This window comes from Helianthus annuus, chromosome 8, assembly GCF_002127325.2.
Source record: "Helianthus annuus cultivar XRQ/B chromosome 8, HanXRQr2.0-SUNRISE, whole genome shotgun sequence".
Classification (NCBI taxonomy): Eukaryota; Viridiplantae; Streptophyta; class Magnoliopsida; order Asterales; family Asteraceae; genus Helianthus; species Helianthus annuus.
The window spans coordinates 118,455,872-118,476,463 of NC_035440.2; the positions used below are offsets into that span (position 1 = coordinate 118,455,872).

The 20,592-nt window shown below is 34.2% G+C and overlaps 1 long non-coding RNA gene across 9 annotated transcripts; it reads left to right on the forward strand.

The window, feature by feature from the left end:
• The first annotated feature begins 10,435 nt into the window (after window positions 1–10,435).
• On the forward strand, window positions 10,436–19,770 carry LOC110873818. 9 transcript variants are annotated; one of them, XR_004863882.1, is made up of 8 exons: window positions 10,436–10,619; window positions 10,855–10,966; window positions 12,090–12,143; window positions 12,758–12,817; window positions 12,970–13,040; window positions 13,703–13,893; window positions 14,542–14,657; window positions 19,356–19,770. It is a non-coding gene; the product is annotated as an uncharacterized LOC110873818 (long non-coding RNA). The 9 variants fall into 9 exon arrangements; XR_004863884.1 differs by having other exon boundaries at window positions 14,542–14,612; XR_002555487.2 differs by lacking the exon at window positions 19,356–19,770 and adding an exon at window positions 11,421–11,763 and having other exon boundaries at window positions 14,542–15,529.
• The last annotated feature ends 822 nt before the right edge of the window (window positions 19,771–20,592 follow it).

Consider the following 20,592-nt stretch of genomic DNA (forward strand, 5'->3'; position numbering starts at 1 on the left):
TTTATCACCTTGATCTTTGCACTCAATTCTAGCTCTTATATCTGCTTGCCTGGTTTGAGTTTTAGATACTCACTCATGTTTAATGGATTCCTGAAGCCAATAAGAGAAGGAAATCTTCTTTCCCAAGGATCATCTATTGTATAGAATTGTTTCATCTCATCCTTTACAGCTTCCAATTCCAGTGGATATTTCTCAGCAACAGATTCAATTCTAGTGGAGGATATTTGAGTGGGTGGTTGTGGATTGATGACATTGTAAGATGTAGAGGATAAAGGCATAGGTGTTGGTATATCATCAGCATTCTTCTGAAATTTCCTTTTCCTCGTGTAAAGCTTTTTGGGTGAAGGGGATTTTGGTTGTGATGTAGAAATATTGAGAGCAGTGGTGGATGGTTGACTTACAGCTGTTGGAACAACTAGTGTTTCAACCTCTGTTGTCATTACAACTACTGATGTGCCAGTAGGTGTCTTCTGCTTTTGAGCAGGTGTTGAAATAGTAGTGATTTGAGTGGTGGAAAGTGTCTGACTAACAGGTGTTGAAACAACTGGTGTTTCAACCACTGTTGTCATTACAACAGATGTTGTAACATATGTCGTCTTCTTCTTTATGGCAGGAGGTAATGGTGGTGAGTTTGGTTTTGGTGGTGGTGATGTGATTATAGATGATGATGATGGTAGAGCAGTGGTTTTGTTGATGTGTGGTGAAGTGGTGTGTGTTGAAGTGGTGATTGTTGATACGGGGGCTTTAGTCTGGCTATCTTTTTCTGTTTCAATATAAACACCATCCTCAATCCCCTTATTCTTCCACTTGATTTTCTCCCCCTTTTTGGCATTATCTGGAAAGGGTTTATTCATGAAGAGGACAGTGGGAGGAACTTTTCTAGTGGTGCTTTGGATGTGAGCCTTGATAGCTTTGATGTCTGCTTGAGTATCTTTAAACCTTGACTCCACCATGTTTGTCAGCATTTATACATGTATTGCATGCTGCTAATCAGCCATTTGCTTTTGTTGTTGGAGCAGGGGTTGAAATAAGTTCCAGAGCTCATTTGCAGCAGGTGCTTGTGGTGGAGCGGGTGCTTGAGGTGGAATAGCAGTGGGTTGCACTTTTTGAGCTTTTAATAGCTGTTGAACCATATCTTTAATTTCGGTGACAGATGTTTCCAGATTTTCAATTTTGCGCGTCAATTCCTGATATTTTAAATCATCACCCAAGTTAATGGGATCATCTGATTCCCCACCAATAGTGGTTGTACCAAAGTTTGACTTAGGAAATGAATCCCAAAAGTCATTCATTGATGCCCCTTGTTCTTGGTACTGGGGTCTTCTTCCTTCAGCACTTGATAGCCTTTTGGAGGTACCAGTGGTCATAACAAACTCACTGGTGGTTCTCAGAGGTGCTATGGAAGGAATTGCCTTCAAGGGAGTCTTATGAATGTAACCACTGTCCAAATGTAAACCAGTGGGTTCAACATTTGTAGTGGTTGCTCCACTTGAACTACTGTCAGGAATTACTTGTAATCCCTGCAGTGTAACCTCCTCAATTGTTGCTGGGATAGCAGATGTATAAGTATCAAACCCAGTCACTTGTGGGTTGTGGGAGTGTACTCTCAGTGAAAGGTGATAGAGAGGAACTGGTTTGTGTCTGAACTACATCAACTGCATGCAACAAGGGTAATATTGTTTGTGGTAATGAAAGGGGTGAAGATATGGGTGTTGAAAGAGACATGTCCTTGGGATCAGGACTGAGGAAGATGGATCCAATTGGGTCCAGAGCTTCATATTGTGGGTCCCTGTGTTTACAACCTGATCCTTTTGTGAGGATGCAGGAGGAGTTTGAGCTAAAGGTGGAGATCTTTCTTCCATCTACTGTGAGGAAGTAGCAGCAGTGGTTATCGGTGACATTTGTGTTGTCACTGGCAGTGGCTCTGGGATCTCATCTTCTAGAGGTGCCTTTGTTTTGGGTTTGGGGGGCTTTCTGGATGTTTTCTTTTTGGTCTTTTTGGTAATGGCAGGTGTGGGTTTCAAAGCAGTGGTTGTGCTGCTATGATCACCTGGAGCAGTGGGCTCAACAGCCGATACCTGAGGAGCAGTGTTATCTGCTAAATTATGCTCAGGCACCTCTGCTTTTGTTTTTGAAGGTGTTAACATTCTAGAGAATGTTTCAAGTGTTAAACCATTTATTTGAAAATAAACACCTTGTTTGAGCAAATTTTCATTTTCCTTTCCAAATTTTTGTTTAAAATAGTAGCTCAGAAACCTTGGTAAGAGCAAAAATGATTTGCTATCAACATTTTTTACCAAGTCATTAAAGATCTCCTGGGAATAGTTAAAATTTTCATTGTTTAAAATAGCATAACCCAGACATTGAATCTTTAATGGTATTTCGTTAAATGCAGTTGTTTTATTTGAGACACACATCAAAAGGGTGTGAAATAAAAACCTAGGTGCAGAAGGGAAATAGCCTTTTTGTAAGGTATCTCTTTTTGGTTGTTCTGCATACCCCCTTCCCAGAAAATCAGTTTTCAACTCGCTTTTAGAAAAAGAAGTTTTACCTTTCTGATCATCAAGCTTAAGGACTTCTGAGATTGATTGTGGAGTAATTTGAATCGCTTTACCCTGTATAAAGGAGTTGATGGCTATGACGATATCTCCTTGTTTTTCAAGGGTAGCATTTTTCCAGAACTCTCTCTGGGTTTGTTGGTAAATAGGAGCATCTGCTGTTAGCAAAGGTTTGTACTTTGATGCAGATATGGTGTCGATGATGGAATCGAAGGTGTGTGTGGTAGTGGGTTTTGTGAGTAAACCCACATAATTGTGAGGAGATTTGTATGGAATTTCAATAGGTTCAGCGGCCATTTGAGTGGCGTCTTTGGAAGCAGAGGATGAGGATGATTTTGATTTCGTCATTTTGATGAAGAAGATCAGAGAAAGATTTGTGATGAAGAGTGGGAAACTGTTTTGACAAGAGAATTTTTGGAATTCAATTCGACAGTGTAAAACCCTATTTGGGGTTTTGGTCAGGGTTTTATTTAGGGAAAAAGTGAATGCTGATGTGGCAGCGGTTACAACGATCTGATGGCTAAAAACTGACCACGTGCCAACCTCTGATGAAAAGATGAATAATGGAGGACAGTTGTTTTGAGAGCCACTGATGAAGCAAATATCAGTGGTTGCAACGGTAATAATGAGAGCAGTGGGTGATTTTTACTATTAGTGGATAGCACATCAGTGGATGCAACACTGATTTTGAACAACAGTGCTTATCAAAATAGTGAGAGAATAGGGGTTGACTTTCAGCAGTGGACAGACTTTAAAAAGCAGATGTTTGAGCACAACAGTAGTTAGGGGTAAAGAAATGGTAAGGATTTGAAAGACCATTAAGTCAGCAACTGTTTAGTGCAACAGTGAATAAGCTTTTGACAAAAGTTTTTAGCATTTGCTTGTTCAGATGAAGGGAAATGATTTTGTCTTGTGTAATCACAATATCATGTCCAAACATCTGTTGATGGTCTTTATGAAATATCTGCAAGAATGCTGTCCTTAATAAAATACATTTTAGATGCAAATTGTCAAGTTTAATATGTCAGCAGTTTCTACAGGAATTTGTATTCAGGGTTTTGCCACATGTCTATTACCAGTTTTGAAGCCTTTATAAATTCCTGACAGTGGTTTAGTATCCCAGATGATGAAAGCCCATTTTTACAATAGCTACTCATTTTGTGTCATAATATTTTAATTAGGACATGAGTATCCAAGTATTTTAGGGTCTATTGGCAATCAATCTTTGATCTGTGTTAAAACAAACTTGAGTTTGATATGACTTTGACACTAGTACCATTTCCTTTTGATCTGTTTTCAAGGATAGCATCACCACACAAAAAATAAGGGTTTACATCCTAACAGGAGAATGAAATTTTTACTATAAAAAAGAAGTAAAAATACAAAATATATCATTCTAAAGAAAAATAATGAATAATATAACCTGTTTTATTGAGAAATACCTTTTTAAGAAAAATAATTAAAGATTATTCTGAAAACAACATCAAAAAGGATCTGGTATACTTTCCAATTAAACTCATAGTCACATCATTCTCAAGTTTTAAGAAAATGGTCAATGATTTGAAATACATTAAAATAGCCACTGTTTGAGACCATTTCTTTGTCAATTGATTGCAAAAATGAGGAGCCATGTACACATAGGTTATGAAAGACCTGTTACCATCTGAAAAACTTGCCTAGTCCTCTTTTAAGTTTAATTACTGGTGATACTATTGTTACCTGAACTTTCCTGAATCAATGTATGCACACAGCTGCTTGATGACCATTGTTCACCCAATTTTGGACTCTTAAGTGTTTTACATTTATACTCTTTTCTTTTGATTTCAAAAGTTTTGAGATAAACACACTTTTGAGTTTTTGTGATTTTTTCTTTTTCCCTTTTTACCCTTCCCATTCATAAGTACTAAAATACTTACTGGGAGGTTTTTATTGAAGAAATACTTAGACCAGAATCATTTTACAGCAATGTTTGGAGAGACTTGGACATTTTTGCACATGCTTATGTCAAATCTCACATTACATATGATTTAGTCTATTTTACATCTGATTTTCTTAGTGTCTTCTTAACAAAGTTGATTTTAACCTTTTTCAACAGGATTCTCAACCTGTTTTTCAACAAATAAGATCTAATAACTAAAGTTTTGATTTCCCTCTTTTTATGTTAACAAAAACACTAATGCTTTTACGAAACTAGGTTTTTGTTGACAAGAGGTTCATAGCTTAGTATTAGACATGATGGAAACAACACAAACTTCATATCAACACTTGAAATCATATTTGTAAACACTTTTTATAAGAAGTTTGTGTGTCTTATGACATCTTGGTTGTTTTACAGAGTTTTTGAGTATCAACTTTGAACATCCTTACTCGTTACCCTGTTTTTCAACAAAATACCATCAACCTTAGTATCAATGAATTTTAAGCTGAACTGTTATGTCAAATTGATTGTTAGGTCGAATTTGACTGTCCGTGCTCTGATACCAATTGTTAGGATCGGAGGCTGTCATGAAAGTGTTTGTTTGTATAAATTGAACAAATCAATAGATATGAATTGAGATTTAAATGCAATGGAAATGAAAACAAACTTTGTAAACACAATTAAGGAGAAAATAGTTTTGATGAACACATGCTTCATATTGAGTCGAATGATTACAATATAAGTCAAAAGATTACAAAGCATGCTTACAAGCTAAACTCCCCCTCAGCCTGATACTCCATGGTTGATTGCACAAGATGAAAGGATTAAACATGAGGAGAAAAACCCACCCAGTCAATCAAATGTAACAGTATAGGGTACTGTTATATTTATAGGCAAACCAAACCACTGAAGCATCTCGGCTGACGTCACCATGAAAGCGACATCTAACAACCTAACAGACTCTATCCACTGATCTATAACTACTGACCATACAGACACTGATTACATTCTAATCACTGATGTATAAACACTGATTCTTCATTCCACTGTTGTAGTCAACCACTGATATTGACTATCAGTGCTTTCTTCAAAGGGTGATCAGACCTTGAATGGGCAGTACTTCAGTTCTTCATCAGTGCTTGGATTCCATCAGTAGATTGAGCTTCAGCCTTTAATCTCCATCAGTACTTTAGTAGCAGTTGTCTTATTGAACAGTGCTTTGAAGTCTGTCAGTTGCCAAATAACCACAGTCAAGGGGAAAACTTAATGCAAACAACTGATTATGATGAATCCACTGTTGTGAACAAGTTTTGGCTTTCATTATCTATTCCTCTGGTAGGGTTCAATCCCAACAATCTCCCCCTGGAACAGATAATGCCAAAACTCTTCATTATTCTGGATTTTTATTTCTCATCAGAAGTTCACTAACTTGTTCTTTAAATTGAATCTCAAAATCCTGAGAACTTGTATCACCCTCATCCAGCACGCAGCAAGATGTGAATCGGTACTACAAGAACAACAGTGTATCAAACATTCAGAGCCTGAAGATACAGACAACATACAGTGCAGAAAACTCACCAGCATTTTCTGGTTTTTCTTCAAACAACACAAACAATAGTAGTGGATTCTCGACATTCTCAAGCTTTGATTCAAATTCCTTAACGCCAAGTTCAAAATCATCACAAAGTTCTAATTCAAACCAAAGCAATTCAAATGCTCATGTGCTTCAATGCAATATAGCGGTAAATCTGCAAAATGCTTAGAGTTTCAATGAATCAACAGTAAAACAATATATGGGATTTATAGCATCAGTTCTCGAGTCATATGATAGTCTAGTTGCAGGAAGAATCGAGAATTATAATATAACAAAGAGGACTATGATCAGATGTATCAAGAAGAGTTAGAGCTGATGGATATCATGTGTAACATGGCTAGTATTCTAAGACGGATGAAGAGATTTACTGAAATCACAGGGAGACAGTGTTCGCTTGGATCTAATTCTAAACTTGGCTTTGACAAAACAAAGGTTACTTGTTTCAAATGCAAACAACGAAGGTATTTAAAAAGAGAAAGTTCAAATCAAGAAAATCAGAACAGTAGCGATCCTTTTCACAGTAATTACTATAAACAAGCTATATATCACAAGCCTTCGTCACAGCCAAGACTTCAAATCGAAGCTGGATCTTCAAAAACAAAAAGTAGAGCATTAGTCGTCACTCAAGAAGACGAGGTTTTTAATTGGAATAATTACATTCATAACATTGAAGGACGAGCAATTCTTGATGAAATTATTGAAGAACCTAAACAGATGGTTGAAGAAATGATAGAAAAAGAAGAAGAAATATTTCTTGATGAAACTCCTAAGAATTTTGATGTATCGTATTCTTTATCTGATGAAATTTATAATGCTTTTGTAGATATGTATTACAACAGCATGGAAATCAGTAGAAAGCAGAACGAAGAAGAAATAGTAGAAACTGTTGAAGAAATCATCGAAGTGGCGAGAGTGATGGACGAAGAGAATGTGCTAAACACAGAAGAAAACGCTATGATAGCTGAGGTTGAAAAGAAAGACGAGCTAGTTGGTAGACAGATGAAAAGTGAGAAAATTGAGAAAGAAGATAGTGAAAAAGATGATCAAAGAAATGAATTCGAGTGCAAGAAATGCACCGAACCATGCGAGTTCTGTATTGAAAACGAAGAACTTTTAACACAACAATGCACATAACTTGCTGAAAAAAGAAACGTTTTTGAAACAAAAATGCATAGAAATATTTGAAAAAAAGATGAATTTTTAAACCTATCTTATTCGGAACTAACTGCAAAAGAAGAGTTTTTTCAAACAAAAATGTGTAAAATTAGATGAAAAGGAAGAATTTTTGAAACATAAATGCAAGGAACTTGATGAAACAAATGCAATTTTGAATCAGAAATGTTCAGAAAAGTGCATTGAATGTTTCAAAAAGATAAAAATTTTCAAGAATTGAAAAAGCAAAATGATATTTTGAAATAGATTACAATAAGATGAAAGATGCATATGATAAGATGAGTAGCAAAACTAAACAATTTGTTGACCTTAGTCGTGAAAATGATGCTACTATAATGATGCTTAAAGCTACTTTGATGGATAAACAAACAACAATTAACAATTCATCTTGATAAAATTGTTGAGCTTAAGAAAGAATAAAGAACATCAAAAATTGAAACGGAAAAGGTCAATAAGAAATTGATTAGTTACTCAACTTCGTCATATGTGCTTGATCCCAAACAGACAAAAGAAAATGAATATGAGGAAAAGGTTGTTGGAAATGGAAAAGGTTCAGGGTATCATCGTGTTCCACCTCCCTTTAGGGAAGGTTATTGCCAAAAAAAACTTGGGCTGGAAAACACACTGAACTTTAAACTAAAATATGTTCAAAATCAAATTGACTAGCTGCCCGATGATATTGATGGGACATACACTAAATCTGATGATGTTTGTGAGTCAGGTTTGGTGAATGATGTGATTGAAAATGTTTTTATAGATGAAAATGAGAATGAATCCACCAAAAATGAAAGTTCAAATTCACAGTTTTGAAGATGAGGAACATTTTCATAAGAATTTAGTATTTGTTAATAGAAAATTTTGGAAAATAATACAGTTAATTACACATACCATGTGCTTTATAGCTAGTTACGTATGTGGGTACTAACTTTTTTAACAGGTTTAAAGCTTGTGATATCAGTTTGTAACGAGTTTGGGTATTAACTTCTGTTGATTTTTTTTGTTAACTTTGAGTAGAATGGCTAAAATGCCCTTTTCTTTAATAAATCATTGATTAATTACATGGACCATTTTTGTTATTTCTTAATAAACATAAAACAGAAAAAGGTGTCCACCCGGATTCGAAGTCGGGTGGGTTATGTGTCATACACAACAGTGACCACTGCGATGTCTTTCACTTTGATGATATACCTGACTGCTAATTATATTTATAATCTAACTGCGATAAAACCCTAATTTCCTAAACAGTTAATTATAAGAACCCTAGTTCTTTAATCGATTAAATTTAAGCGAGTTACCCTCTATTAGATCAAATTGACAGAGGGCTTTTGATGTTACAGTCAACACGAGCAAAATGCATAGAGTATTTACCTGAAATGGTTTTGAATTGAATGCATGGAGTGGTTTGTCGGAGTTCTTAAGTCCTGCAAGGATTTGATAAGCACAAAGAGTTTAAGACGAAAAATTGAAAGGTTTGTGATGTTTGGAAATGTACTACGATGTGTTATGATGTATCGGTTTATAGTAATCGATGAGATAATAGTTTCAACTCGTGTCTAAAGGTTTAGGTCCAGTGGGTTGATTAAATTGAATCATTGTCCACTAATTGACGTGATAAATGTGTTCGGTTCTGTTCAACTCCTATTTAATGGACGCATTTTAGTCAAAGAACATGACATTAAGCTAAGGTGGCAAATCTACTTCCATAATCTTTTCAACGACCAAAGGGTGCATCAACAAGAATGTGAAAACCCAACCACTCAAGGTGAAAACGAAATAACTGCTACTGTAGGGGTATTACGCAGGTAGAGGTGAAGTCAGCACTTAGGAAGATGGGATGGGCTAAGGTAGTTGGTCCTGACAACATACCGATAGAGGCGTGGAAGTGTTTAGGGGAGGAAGGAGTTCAATGGCTAACTCGTTTGTTCAACCTAATTTTCAGATCTGGAAAAATAGTGTCATAGTACCTTTATATAAGAGCAAGGGAGACGCCCAATGTTGTGGGAATTACAGAGGGATAAAGCTGCTAGGTCATACTATGAAATTATGGGAGGGGGTAATCGAGACTAGAATTAGAAGAGAAACCAAGGTTACGTTAAACCAGTTTGGTTTCATGCCAGGGCGGTCAACTACAAAAGGGATACATATCCTAAGAAGATTGATGGAAAAATATAGGGAGAAGGAACGGGATCTACATATGGTGTCCATTGACCTTAAAAAAGCATATGATCACTACAAAAAATTGCCATTTAGTGGCACACACTTTTAGTGACATTTAAGTTTTCTGCCACTAATTTAGGTTTTTAGTGACACTATGAGTATGCCATAGTTGCTTAACACACACTTTTAGTGGCATTTGGTTTTTATGCCACTAATTTAAGTTTTGAATGATGGTTTATGTATGACCCTAATAATTTTGAGCAATTCTAATTTCTCTTCTTGTAACCCACATCTCATCTATAACTCCAAATATTATGTAGTATAGTAACAAAAAAATGTCATAATAGTTCATTAAGGGTCGCATCATTATCTAGTATATGTATGATATGTGATACTACATTACCACCTAATATGCCTAAAATACGCAAACAAGTCATACCATTTTTTTCATTTTTGTACACGTAACACTTGTAGTTGATATTGATATTTTTAGGGGCTGTTTGTTTACCTCTTAATGAGGCTCTTAATGGTTCAGACATCTTACTGGTTCAACACTTAATGGTTCAGACTGTTTGTTTCACGAGCAGATATCTGAATGGTTTAGACATTTGCCTCTGAATGGTTAAGATTTATACAGAGTCTGAATGGTTAAGACCTCTAATCTGAATTGGTCAGATATTTGCCTCTGAACAGTTAAGCATTATACAGACTCTTAATGGTTCAGACCTCTTACTGGTTCAACACTTAACCATTCAGATGTTGTCAAGCAGCCTCTTATATATATAAAAAATAGAAAACGAGTGATTATGCTAGTTTTAAACTAATTCAAATTTTAATCGGTTGAAAATTTACCTTTTTTGAATTTATATCTTTATTTAAATTTACTTTGTAAACATAATTCAAATCCATTGTACTTAAAAACGTATTTAATTTCTAATTGTATTTTTTTAAAAGGATTTGTAATTATTGTGTATAAATTAATTTAAAACTATTTCATTATCCCTCCTTCCCAAATTAATTCCCGCTCATTCCCTCCCTCCCTCCCAATATTTGGATTTCCCACATCAGAGATAAACTTCCCTCTCCTTCTCCCTGATCTAATTGGCTCACTTCTCCCCAACCCCATTCGATTATCTTTCTTTTTCTCTCCATCGTCACCCAATGAATGGCGTGGTTCGAGGCACCAACGATGAAGGAGATTGTATAGCAGAACAGACATGTATGCTTCACTCTTGCTATTTCCTTAGTGGTCCTTTAGTATATGAATTCTTCATTGTCTTCAATTTGATCCATATAATCTACTTTAGAGGACTTTTTAGATGATGTACAAAAACATCTTGGTTACTAACAACATGCCCACCAAGTGTTTGATGATTTGCTTACCACTAGGGACTTGATTTTTTTGTTTCTAACCCTAAAACACTGATTATTCATGAATGTTGTGAGTTTTTTAGGGCTATGGAAAAAGGTTGTGGGTTTTTGCAGTACCGGTGTGCTGATTCATTCCCAAAAGTAAATATCTTTATGTAGAAAATCGTCATCAAAATCATAGCACTTGGGGTTTTTGTAAGTCGTTCTCATTTTTGTGAGTTTTTTGTGGGTTTAGGTTGGATAACCTGGTCCGTGATTAGATTTTGGTGCAGAACTTGTATCATGGCTGGTATACATGTCATTTATTCGTGTAGGGCGATGGCAATATTTTGTTTCTTGGAGGGTGCATTTTATCAAATTAACTATTCTTGGCTCTAAAACAACTTTATAGGGGTGGGGGCTGGTTTAACATTGGTGTGCGTGTGCGTGTGCTTGGCATTTTCTTGAAAAACTAGAAGGGAGGGCAGGGCTAGAACTAAGTTTGGGTTTTGGCGTGTGTTTATGGGGATCAAATCGAGACATTGTGGGGTGCGTGAGTTACTTGTGGGTGAATGTTATGTGTGTTATGGTTTTAGTATTTCCAGTTTATCATGTTTGTTTCATGTTCTTCACTTGTCACAAGTATTTTTCATGGTATTGGTTGAATTAGGCTGTTGAAAAATAGTTCAAGCAGTTCTTAATAAAGTTGGCAATACATATTCTGGACCTAAAGGTAGGAATAAGTGCGAGCTGGGGATACGATTTCATGTGTGGAGCCTTAAAGCTTTGTCGAGTTCCATGGAGAAACCTACATGAAACTGTCCCCATATTTTGGACCTAAAGGCATTGTTCTTCAGAAAGAAAAATAATCATTAATGCACTTAACATAAGGAAATGCGATCACAAGTTACTTGAGTGATGTAATCTGTACCTAGTCAAGAAGACAAGATGCCATAAAAACACTTCAATAGGGATCACAAATGGGTCTTTCGGTAACTGAAACCACCGCACAGGTGCCTTTTTTATTTTTCTTGTAATTAAATTTGTTTTATATTCTTCTTATTTTAACCAGTCACGCATTTTTTAAGACCATAGTAAAGCTTGTTTGGACTTGTGTCATATTGTATTAAAGCACACTTTGACCCGAACTTGTTCTGACCCAAACCAAATGGCCCATTTTTAAAGCGACCCGCACCTATTCTGACCTAAACTTGTTCTGACCTGTCACCCAACCTAATCCGCTCTGCCCATTCTACCAGGTGTAGATAAGATACTAAGAATGTATCATTTGTATTATGTATTGAATCTTGCATTTAATATACTTTAGTGTTGACTATAGGGGGTCAACAACAAGGAGGGAGAACACTTGTAATTGAAGGATCTGCAAGCAAAGGTGAGTAATTTTGTCCTATACATGTTTACTTATATATTTTGCGAATGTTAGTGTAGTAAATTTCAATTCCATTATGTTAAGAGATGTTTTGAAAGGGAATTAATAATGTGTTATTTGGCTAAAAATGAGTTAGTAAAGTGTGAAAACCAAAAATATGAGAAGTAAATATTCATCATGTGTTGATGATTTGTTTAAGTACTGTTGACACATGAGGGAGCTCATGGTCATACGAAGTATGAGTAATCACCATAAAATGGTGATTTAATAATGAGCATAATAGAGCAACAGGTCACGAGAGAATGTGACTAAAACCATTGTATTTTTAAGTTATAAATAAATAAGAGAATGTTTCTAGTATAAAGGGTTTTCTAGAAAAAACATGATGCTTGGCATTAAACACATGTGTTTTATGTTTTATGTTGTATGAGTATGATCACTGTAATGTGTAGACATGTATAAGTATCACTGGATCGAATCAAGTCTCGGAACTCGGAAGGGGTCGTACTTGTGAACATTTGTATCTAAGTATAAGTAATAACAAAAGGGCCATCACATGTTTTGTGATGTTTTGTTAACTCTACTTTTTTATTTTTTTCATTTGGTTTGAATCACAGATTTGGCATTGGCGATGTGATCACACATTGTCGCTTTACATCGGCCGCAAGGCTTCAAAGGTATCCATCCATCCATAATATGCATATGCTTATTATAAAATAATATTATACTTGTTGATATGTTTCCCATTTATTTATTAAAAGCTATGGATTTTGTTTACAAAAAAAAACATAACTAAAATCAATCTTCTTACGGACTGCTGAATTGCCAGGTCTATTCAACTTAATTTCCAGGTCGAAATTACTTGATTTTGATAGAAATAATTTTCACCATCTAGTGAAGGTAATTTTTTAATCTTATTTTGATATTGATGTTAAAAATACAAAAATGGTGAACATGAACTTGAAGGTTGCATTCATAGTTGTCGATAGCGAATAGTGACGGCTATTTTATAAATAGCGATTACACTAGAAAAAGAATTTTGAAAATTTTTATATGTATATTACATCAAAATACCCTTGTATATATGCTATTTTACATGTTTATTTAACAAAAACCTATAAATCCAGCTATTTTATTGCTATTTACATTAAAAAAAAAACAATCGCTATCATCGCTATTTGTCGCTATGACCCATATAGCGACACTACGTCGCATGGCTATATAGCGCGCTATAGCGGTCGCTATAGCCGCTATTAACAACTATGGTTGCATTGACCAAGAGGTACCGGTACTTGTACTTCAACTAAATCTTACACGAAAATTGAAATTGGACATAAAATAATATCAATGATTGGTGAATGAACTTAGAAATTAATATTATTTGTGAGGTAATAAGTAGCTTCATGTTGATTCCAATGTTTCTGTCAAGCCCTCTCATTTAAATAGCTCTCCTACCTAACTTACAAAGAAATCAAATAAATTAAGAACTGCCCATCCTGAATGCTAAGTTCTTTTCACAAATTTTGATCTAAATATTGTTTCTTTTTTCTTTCATTAAGCAGCCCCTCCTTCAATAGCAATTAAGCCTTTGCAACCAGATCACAAGAAGCACACGGATGATGAAGACTCTTGCTTAGTAGCATCCTCGTATCCATACTTCTTAACCATACTAAAACTAAGGACTATGATGTTCAAACCTACTTCTGAATCAGCCTCGTTCAGGTGTGGTACACGTGCAGAGAGATCTTAAAAGGTACCAACTATTTTTAGACTATGAATGGTTCAGTCTGTTTTGGTTTTATTTTATGGGGTTCAATAGGTTAAGTAATAGCAAAAACTAGCTAACAAATAAATGGGTCAAAATATTGCTCAAAGTGTACTGTAGAGAACACAACTATGTGTCACACCGATTATTAACAAAAGTTCAAAATATTGGGCAAAAATGTATGTAGTCAACTTGACCCAGCCCGTTTCAACATCTTGTGACTCGTTAACATCTTTTAAAGATTCTACCAGGATGCCCTCTTTATTTTTTAAGAGTTAATTACATAGTTAGTCCCCGTGGTTTGCACAAAGTAACATACTTAGGTACTAATAGTTTAAAATCACATTATAGGGTATTAACTTTTCATTTTGTAACGTTTGGAGGTATTAACGTTATTTGTAAGTTTAAAATTACATTTTATTAGTACCTAAGTATGTTATTTTGTGCAAACCACGTGGACTAACTATGTTAATACCCTAGAAGTTAATACCTCCAAACGTTACAAAATGAAAAGTTAATACCCTAGAAGGTGATTTTAAACTATTAGTACCTAAATATGTTATTTTATTCAAACCACATGGACTAACTATGTGATTAACTCTTTTTTTTTTTTAATTTTTGTTCATTTTACATCAGCTTTATTCTTAGTTATAAGAGAAGCTCAAGCACCAGAGGCGGAGAAAATTAAATATGATGCAAGAACTATGGTAAAATATCATCTTGTCTATGGTTCTTAGCAATATGATCATAAGGTACTGTTTGTTTTCTTTACAATTACATATTTATGCCTATTGGGACAGGTCAAATGGGTTGAAAGTGACCAAAGTTAATTAAATGCTTACCTTATAAATTGCTTTGTTTAAAAAATTAGATTAGTTTCAGATAGTAACGTTTTCGTAATTATATCGTGTACATACTGTTTAAAAGATTGGATTTTTTGAGGTCTCACGTTTGATTCCATCTCCGTTGAATTTGGCACGAGTTTATCCTCTCATTACAGACTGGTATACATACTATTTTCAGAAAGTACAGTATTTGAATTCTTAAAGTGATTGGAATGCAGTGATTTTTTAATTTATACAACTTGAATGCTATGTTGTCAAGGCGCATGGGCCGAGCCCTGAGCTTAGGTGCCTAAAAATCGAGGGCTTTTTTAAATTAGGCGTAAAGTGTAAAATACTTTTTTAGGGGTTTTAGAGATGTTTTAGGATCTTTTATGGCTAGTTTAGGATGTTTCTGTCACACCCTGTCTTTTGCGGAAGCGTGATTATGTGTGATTTGCTTAATATCATTGCATTCAATCATAACAACTATATGATAAAAACCATAGATGGTCATCCATTAATTAAGTTTAAAAACATCACAAACATCATTGTTTAAACATAGACTTCAAATTCAAATTTTACAAACCATATGAATTGTTTAGAGTTCCAGAAGGACTCGACTCTACATAAAATCAGGCTTTGGAAGATGTGTCTCGTCCAGAAATAAGACACATTGCCCAAACCCTAAGACAACAGATGACATTCTTTATTCTTAACGCAACTTGAAACATCCAACGCCCGCCAGATCCATTTTTAATTCCCTGAAATACATGTAGTTTTAAAAACATCAACAAGAGTTGAGCGAGTTCATGTGTTTGTTTGTATGTATGAATAAACCTTTGATATCATTGTATGTATGTATGTTTTTTAAATCCTGGTATGAAAGCAAAACAAGGAAACAGATCGATTAATGGTTTGCAAGGCCATTAACATGCGTGCAACGGCGTAGGACGGCTCAAAACCTAGCAGATTTTGTACCGGGCCTTCGGCTATAAGACATAGTCATCTCATGGGCCAAACCCTGGTCCACATGGGTGTGGGCTCGCTACACCCAAATAGATCTATCACTCATGCCCCTTGGTCCTAACACGAGGATTAATGGTCTTAGGAGTGCGCCTACCCATTCACATGATCTACTGTACTTTCCATAGCTAACCATACCAATTGTAATCGTTTGTAATTATTTTGTAACATGTACTTCACCCCTGAAGTTATAAAACAAAACAATTTAAAGAAAAGGGGGACACGAACTCACAGTCTTGCGTCTTCAACCACCGTAACTCAAGCTCCTTCGGGGAAACACGACTACCTACAACGTACAATGATCTATTAGACGGGCGGGTCGTGCCTTGACTTAGTATTAATATCTTTGAGTTACGTTTCTTTTGTGTCTTCGATATTATCCCAAGTTATATAATTATTTGTTAAAATAATTAATATTTTAACTTAAACTATATTTATTAAATTTTGGAATAATTGTTAAAAAAATTATTTTAACTTAACACTTTCCAAGTATTTATACTTGTATATTCTTCCCAAGGATGGGTGTATTTGTATTCGTATTCTTATACTTGTATATTTTTGCCATGTATTAGGGCCGTATTCCGGTGTGTATTTATACGTATGAGAATACGTATTTTTATTGTATTCATTAAGTATTCTTATACTTAATTTTGTATTATTTTTTCCGGAATATTATCTTTAATAAAAGTCTACCAATATATATTTCCAAAATATATTGTAATAAATATTACTTAGAAAAATTATTTATAATTTTTCTTTTGGCAAAAATATTTGTACTTTCTCATAAGTTTCAAAGATAATATATTTTCATATCTAACTTGGAAAATATATATATAAACTTATTTTTCTCCAAAAATGATATATTTCATATTTATTCGAGAAAATATATCTTTCACCTCAAAAATATTGTATTTCGTGTTTGTGTAAGAAAATATATATTTCTTAAAAATAATATATCTTCTAAAAATTTCAAGAAAAATATATATTCATACATGCCAAAAATAATATATTTTTCTCTTGTAAAAAACATGATATATTCTTGTAGTAATTGTAAAAGTCATATTTTCATTTCCTTGAGGTCCAAAATATTATTTATCAAAATACACTTTGTGAATAAATTTTCCGGGATATTTTGTAAGTCTTATTCCATAGTTCGGTTTTCACCAATATTTTGTGTACAACTTGTATATTTATTTTTTGGAATTTTGGTAATATTTTGGATTGTAATTCTTGGTATTTTGATGTGTTATATTATTTCATGTCCTAAAATAATATAACTAATACACAAAATATACAAATAATCACACACATGGTGTCTTCTAAATATATATTTCCTAAATACATACTTAGTCACTTTTATTTATAAAAACCAACCTCCAATATTCATATTTTTGTAACAAAAAATTATGGCAAAGTTTTTGTAACAATTTATGGTTTAAAATACACTTGTAAATACTTGTTTAGAAATATTTTTTTAAGTGTTTAAATTTTTAGAAAATTTTGCCATAGTTTCCCGTACAAGTGGAGGTTTCCATGCTTTCAAGCATATCATTTTCTTTTGTAAAAATCATCACAATCAATTCACAAACAATAATAAACAACCTTTACTTACCAATTTTGCCAAAAACAAGTATAATTTACTACTTCATGAACTTGAAATTTCACAAAAATTTGTAATAACTTACTAGTGTTATTAGTAAGCCTTGTTATCCTTTAAAGTGTGAGTGATTCTTTAAAAACTTCATTTTTAAAGAATATGGATCTTTACAACTTGTGATCATCATTTCTATAAAATGTTTCTTTATGAATTCTTCTTGTTACACAAGTGTTCCTACACTTGTTTAACCACCAAAAATAAGGTTTGTTTATGTAAGAACCAAGATTTAGTAAAACTTATATTTTTAACTTGGTTTCTTTAGAAATCATCCATAAATCTTTAGATCTACAAGTATTACTACTCACTTTGATCATTATTTTACAAGAAACAACTTTATTCTTTCAAGTTCATGATTCTCATGAGGATGATCCATTAACTTTTAACATGTTCATCCTCTCATCTTGCTAGATTATGTTTTTAATCATGATCTAGTAAGATCATATGATGATCAACATCATTTTCACAAACAAATCAACAATTATCAAGCATAACAACTCATATTCATCAAGATTTCTTCACTATTCATGCTTATGTTCAAGTTTACATCTTGTGATTCTTAGTGTTCTTCATGTTTAACATTATGATTCTTCTTTTAACCACTTAAAATAGAAGTAAACTAGCAAGATCAAGGTTCTTACCACTAGCACAAGGCTAGGGATGATCAAGTGAAGAAATCAAGTGGGTAAAAGCAAATAGAGAAGGTCCTTGCACTTCCGTAAGCTCCTAACTTCCTTGTATGACCTCTAACACCTTTGTATATACTTGGAATGGTTGTAACTTGATTGAAAAATGATGACGATGGTGGTGCTTGGTTCGGCCGAGATCAAGGAGAGGAGAGGAGAGAAAGGTGTGTGTTTTTAGTGTGTGAGATTATGAGAGCTCATGTCTTCCAAGGGTTATACTTATAACCATATTAACACTTTAACTCATGTATATTATGTCTACAAAGGGCCAACATGATCTATATTTATATTGAAATAAAATCAAGATGATGGGGCCCTTGTTGGCCGTCCATAGGTGGGGTGGGGTGGGGGGTAGTAGAGTAGGTTTAAACTAAGTTAGTTTGTTTAGGTTAAAAACCAAGTATGTAGTTAGTTATTCTAGCTACTAGATATTTATGATGTGTTATGATGTTCGGGGATCATAACTAGCTTGGTAATGTTAAAACAGTGCTTCTAGTGTAAATTTGATGTTTCGGGTAGTGTCCGGTTGTTCGGTTGGTTACCGGTTTGTTAAAGTGCTAAACTTTGCAGTTTAGTGTGCTTTATGTACCCTTTTGTGACACTTTTGATCCCCGACACTTAGGAAAGCATTCAGGACCATTTAACCATATTTCTGCATAAAATTAGATTGTTAAAATGCTGATTATTGCTGAATTCAGCACCTTTTGTGTGTTTTAGGCACTTTCCGGCACTTAAACTATCACTTAGAAAGGCAGTTTTGTGATCCTTACTTTCCTACACACTATACTAGTGTGGTACTTGGTTTCTGGCTCATTCTGTGTCTTAATGCACTGTCTGTCTATGTGCTGAGTTCTGTCAGCATTTTCCTGATTTATCAGATAACTGTGCTAAATATGTTTCGTGCATCACTTGAGTCAATAAAGCTCTCATGCAATCATGTCATAACATTTAGCAATATATGATGCACATATATGTATAAAGCAGTAATCAGAAAGCAGTTAATTGTAGTCCAGCACAGTCATTAAGCACTAATCGTGGTTAATTAATTGTACGAATACCTGAATTTTTGACAGTTGTCACAGTTTTACGGCTGTTTCGGGCTTAATTAAGCTAGTTTAGGCGAAGTTTAATTAAGTGTACTTTATTCTTTCCGCTGCTTCAGGAGCTTATGTCTTTAATGCATTCTTTTCATTACTTTGGTTCTTGTTTAACTAATCTCATAAGATGGTTTTCATTTATTTTAATCATTTTGTTTGTGTGTAGGCTAGTAGATGCCATCTTGACCACCACCTAATGATGTCACAAACCTAGTCTACGTCCATCTGCATATCTAATGCCCAAGGTTCCCCTTCCAACTTATTGTGGTGGTTCGCAGCCTTACGTTATACCAACCATGGAGTACATGGACGGCGTTTCTCAGCCTGGTAGTCGTGGTTTCATTGCTGGTTAGAGGAATACAATTGACAACAACAATCATTTAACTAGCATGAAGATTGTGAAAGAGGTTTATAAGTGCAATGAAGTTTTGAGTTTTTAATCAACTGTTTATTAGTTATTTGTTTTGTATGTTTGATATTTAGACTTAGATTGATACTTATTAGACATTTGTTTGAAACATTTGCAATGTGTGGAAGACAATCAAACTTTTAATTGAAGTTATTATATTATAATTTCTACATGTTACAGTTTTATTCTTGTTTTTATGTATATAAATAATAATTATTATTTATTAAAACTAATGTAGGAAAGGCCAATTTTTGTGGCAAAAATTATGTGCCGCTAAAGGTCTAAGAGTTTGTAGTAGCAAATAAAAAAGTGTCGGTAAAGGGCTTTGGTGGCACTGCTTCTAGTGGCACTTTTTTGTGTGCCACTCATTCCTACAAGGGTCTTTAGTGGTACTTTTCAAGTATTTTGTGGCACATTTTGAATGCCACTAAATGACATTTTTTTTTGTAGTGGATAGTGTATCACGTAGATTAATTTGGGATAGTTTGGAGGATAGAGGGGTTCCTGGGAAGTATGTTGACATAATTAGAGATATGTATGTTAGATCTGAAACTAGTGTCCGACTCAAAACGTGATGTACAAAATCTGATTCGAAAATAAATGATGATCCAAAAATGGTGATGTACAAAATGATTGGATCGGACAAATTGTTTTCGGATGATGAATTTCCGATTCAAAACGTGAATTTGAAAACGCTTGAAAAAGTGTTTAAACTGGTGGAAATTGAAATGTCTAAGATTGAGAATCTTGCAACAAATGCAAGAAATTTGAGTGTCAAGAAAGATAAACCTTATTATACCAAATCGAGAAATTCGTATTATCAAAATAAAATTTTCAAAAATGAAAGAGCTGGTTTGGGTTATAATAAGACAAATCAGAAAAAGAAATTTCAAAAGTCAAATCTTGAGAAAGAGATGAACTTTGTTCGTGGAACAAGTTCCGAAAGTGACAAAGAATCCCGATTTAGTCGACAAACTATTGAGGAATTCTTTAC